Below are 5392 nucleotides of genomic sequence, written 5' to 3'. Positions count from 1 at the left end.
TAGGGTAAAATTTACCAGTCACTATCTTATATTTATCTCGACAAAGCCAATACTTTTAGTTCTGAAAGTCGAAATTATTATGCTATATTATTTTTCGAGCAAAAAGCAATTTCTGTTTTAATAATACTTTAGTGCTGGGACAATTGATAACATGAGTATAAAACTTTGTATAAGTATCAAGTATAAAACACGAATATTTTAAGTTTATAACATAACATGAATAGCTAAAATAAAATTATTCCCACACATGTATAGATTAAATTAATAAAAGTCCTTCACTGTTGGATACGAGCTTAGAGTTGGCAGCACCGTTTTCTACGTCACAAAATTATTATTATAGAGAAATATAGACTACAAAACTTGACATTATGTTTCCACAGATGACGAAAATCATAGATATTTTATATCTACGGCAATAACAAATCATTGACCACGAAATAAAATTTATTTAGATTATTAGAAAAACATTTTTATTTCTCTCAGATTATGAGAGAGATTGATGAGATGTTATGTGTTACATTAGAATAATTGTACGAAAAGGAAACCGACGTGGATATACAGGTGGCAGCTTAATTACTCTCTGGTTTGATATGTTAACAACATTATTTTCTCATTTTAGTTTGACAGTAACTTGACCTCGGTACTTAATATAAAAAAATTAAAGTAGGTATATAATTATTGTTAATAAATAAAATGATCGGTAATTAAATAATATGGTGACATTTGACAGTATGTAATAAAAAGTGTTAATGAGAGCAAACTGTATAATGCATCACTTTAAAATTGTTGTAGACGATGATTAGTTAATAATAAGTTTATCTAAAAATTTATAATTAAAAACATTGATTCTTTTACTTTAGTCACGTCATACAAAACAGTCACAGATAGTCTAAGCGACGGTGACGGAGAATGCTTGTATATATAATATAATATGTCTTCACTTATACTAATACTATCTTGAAGTTCAATTTTGTGGCAGACTCTTTTTAATCGAATTGTCATAATATACCTTCTTGCATTATGTCGTTTATTATATATATATTATAACTTACTTCACTGGAGCAGAGATGTGATGAGGTGGGTCCAGGCAGCCATTAGGTTCACAATATGGCTGGTCCAAACGGCTCGAAAGTTCTAATTATTTGCTGAAGGTACGGTTATCAAAAATTTCAACGTGTTGCCCAACTGTTTTAATAAGCCGTAGTGAACCATCAAATAAACACATCACAAATGTTAAAACATTTAAATATAATCCGCAGTTACGTATATAGTACCTATATGTGAACAACAAGTTCTAAATAAATGGTTTTTATCTAATTTGTACTTGTCCGTCCGAGAAAATATTTCCCTAGTTAAACGTAAAATCTTTTACCTTATTTTCATCTCTTTAACATTCTTATGTAGGCAGAAAGAGGAAGTTCTTTTGCGTTAAAGGAAGTCGTGGATAATTGAATCCGTGACTGTGTTACTATAGCAGCTAAGGTGTTTTCTAATACTTAGCCTATATATATATATATATATATATATATATATATATATATATATATTCCTTAAAATGATTATATAGGCGAAAAGAAAGGGGACTATATCAGAAATATACGAAATGCAATTTCGGTTTATCTCACATATTTGGTTCTGGGAGCCGGAAGGTTCTGTACGAGCGTAGAGATCTGGCAGAAACATTGTTTATTATTGCATATTGCCATCTTTTCGAACTGAATACATTCGAAAAGATGGCAATATGCCTATAACATATAAAATATAAACTTGCATTGATTATGCAGTAAATCACATTAAAATTTTGTATTTTGAACTTTACCGTATGGAAGTACCATATTTCTGGAAGCCTACTCATCTTTTTTAGATTCTACAATAATTTCCTACTTCGTTTCTGGGGTTATCCAAGCCTAGTAGAAGCATTTCTTTATAGAGTTGTTCAATGCAGACCCGGATAGTGACTATATATAATAAGTCCATGCTATTAATTTTAGTGAAGAATAAGAAACAAAGTTTAAGCTGCCATCGATCAACGCAGAGTTCTGGGTATGACAAATGGCTTTACTTTAATAGACTCATTAAAACTTGCCTGTAAAGGTTTTCAATTTAGATAATAATTGTAAATTACATTACTGAGACGGCCGAGTGTTTTACTATAAAAATCTACTACGAAAATATTTAAGGAAAATAGTAAAAAAAGGCTAAAAACTGCAAAATCCACAGGTTCTTTATAATTTTCATAATCTTGTACATTTACGCACTGATGAACAAGACCATAGCATTTTTAAATAAACACGGCTGTCAGATGCTATGCTACAAAACATAATGATAAAAATATAATAAAATCAACATATCTAATTTATAATAACGAAGTAACCAATAGTGGATTTAAGATGTTTTTCTGCTGGAACATAGAAAACATAAAATACATAGGTATAGTATGTATATCTAAGTAAGGTCCATTCAAATTTTGCCAGCCGTCAGTACGTGAGTTAGTCTGCATATATTTACAACCAATTGAACTCTAAACTCCGACTTCATCATAGAGTTTTGTATGATTGTAAAAAGGTTGTAGCAGGGTGGCTGAGAACTGTAACATACGAGGAAACTGAGCACATTTTGGTGCGAATTCGCTAGTTTGAGACAGGCCGAATTGTATACTTGACAGCGTGCACAAACCCGCTCACACACAGCACACACATGCACACATACACACACAAACACGCATTCATAGATTAAGTTAATTTAGATTTAGTTAAAGTTGGTTTAGATAAGGGAAGTAGCGAGTCAACCCCAACACAAGTGTCTCTTGACTACTTACGGGGGTTGTCTCATACTCATTTATTGATGTAAAAATTTGAGAAACAATAAAATCTTATTATTATATCATTATTATTATTATTTTTAAGTAATTAAATAAATATCTTGGTCTTGACATAAGAATCGAGGTGGACCAAGTAAAATAAGTTCGCTTGTTATAATTGTTAATGACTTATGTAATGTAATATTTAACATAATACACGTTTTTTCGCAAATTAAGAGTATAGGAAAGTAGTAATAGCAAGTAACAGGTTTTACTGTTTTTTTAAAACTAGCTGACCTGGCAAACGTCGTCTTGCCAAACTACTACCTTTAACTCAGCGCCATCTGTTAGAATTGTATCAAATAATAAACAAATGTTAATGTTATCGTAATTTTAGTAAGGATGCCTATTTTTTTTGAAAATGAAATATAGCCTATGTCACTCAGGAATGATGTAGCTTTCCAACAGTGAAAGAATTTTTCAAATCTGCCAAGTAGTTTCGGAGCCTATTCAATTCATACAAACAAACAAAAAATCAAACCTTTCCTATTTATAATATTAGTTATTTTTTTAAAATAAATTCTCTAATCTACGAACAAGTTGTTGTCCTTGATATAAAATATCAAATATATATATGTTCTACGCTTACAAGTAAATTATTTAATATAATAATGATAAGTTTATTTGCCTCTACACAATTTTGCATTGTAAAATGTTACATAATACAGTTATTGACCATTTTTGTGAGAGGCTAAATGTAATTAATATATGTAAAAAAAAATTTGAATGAACATCCATTGCAGACGGCGTATACACGCCGTAGTTTTAATAAACCCCAGATTATTTAAATTTAATTAACCGCATTATGCGTGACCAGCCTACCGAGCCTTCCCGGAAATGAAACTCACGAATTCCAGCTTATCGCATTGAGTAAGCTTGTACTTGTCCAACAACTTAACGAAACGGTTTCAATACTGTATCGTAGCAAATTTATTATTTACTAGCTGACCTGGCAAACGTCGTCTTGCCAAACTACTACCTTTAACTCAGCGCCATCTGTTAGAATTGTATCAAATAATAAACAAATGTTAATGTTATCGTAATTTTAGTAAGGATGCCTATTTTTTTGAAAATGAAATATAGCCTATGTCACTCAGGAATGATGTAGCTTTCCAACAGTGAAAGAATTTTTCAAATCTGCCAAGTAGTTTCGGAGCCTATTCAATTCATACAAACAAACAAACAAAAAATCAAACCTTTCCTCTTTATAATATTAGTATAGATTACAACTTTGTCAAATTAAAACGCTGGCTTTAATAAAATGTGCTGTGTTTCCTGTATGTACCAACTACCAGAATAGGTTATGTTGAGTTAATATATTACCATTTTATGTTTGAAAGAGATGTACAGGCCAGCCTTCAAATTCAGTCTACAGAAGAAATACTAAGCACTATAGATTTATTAAAACCAGGTCCGGGTGTTAGGCTAGATGGGCTGTCACCATGATATCTAAGATTTTACATCGCTTTTGGTAAAAAAAGGTGCTCGTCTTGTAGAAGCCTTAAAAATCTAATTAGTAAAATACTTTGCGGGGAGATATTTATATGGCGTAAACTTGGTGGCTTTTTAAAAATATGAATTGATGCGGAAAACACTTTTCGTAGATCAACTCAAAAAATTGCAGTAGAACAAAATTAATAAATTGAACAAAATTGTTCATCTAACCCAACTTGGCTGTGGCACTAAAGGTGGGTGTGAAGCCGCTATACTATCTTTGCGCACTCTATTTACTAACGAAAAATTCGATGTGATTGTTGTTAAAGTTGCCGTCTAAAATGCATTACGATTACAAAGGCTTCTGAAAATATTCCAGAAATATACAACTATCTTTATTCACTGTAACTCAAAGCCATCAAAATTAACATACAAGAGTTACGAACTCTCTTCAGAACTTGGTTGTCAACTAGGAGATCCTCTTGGGCCGGCTATTTTTAGTCTCGCAATAAATTCTTGCATACAAAATTCGAAATCAAATTTTAACGTCTTGACTATGGTACTCTAGGAGGTAACGCAGATTTTGAACTCTCAGATCTATCTAAGATTATATTAGATTTTAGTCCAATAGGTCTAACTTCAAAGGAGGATAAATGCGAAATATATCTCCATTGTGAGAATTTAGAGAGTGACAACCCAATAAAAACAAATAATACCTTCAAAAATAAAAAAAAATCGCTGTACCTCTTAGGGGCACCGAATAAATAAAACAGGGGGTGAAAAACGAAACGTATGCATCTTTTATTTTAGATTCTCATTCCCACTATATTAGAAAGTTTGAAGGATTTTCAGTCGTTGTAATATTTTGTAAAACAAATCACTTTTATTTCAATAAGTTGTTGACATAAACCAAAGGATTTGAGAGGCACTCTCGGGGTCCGTTCACTTCCACCTGTTTCAATACTAGTTATCCCATTTGCCTTGACAGCTGTCACTAGTCCATATTCCTTTTACACTGACAAGGGACTAACGAGGTATGGTCTGGTGGGAACAGAGCTTCTAGTAGTGATATATTACATTTAATATTTTGAAATCTAT

This window comes from Pieris rapae, chromosome 11 (genome assembly GCF_905147795.1).
Source record: "Pieris rapae chromosome 11, ilPieRapa1.1, whole genome shotgun sequence".
In the NCBI taxonomy this organism is placed as follows: domain Eukaryota; kingdom Metazoa; phylum Arthropoda; class Insecta; order Lepidoptera; family Pieridae; genus Pieris; species Pieris rapae.
Note: the sequence above shows the minus strand (reverse complement) of the source record.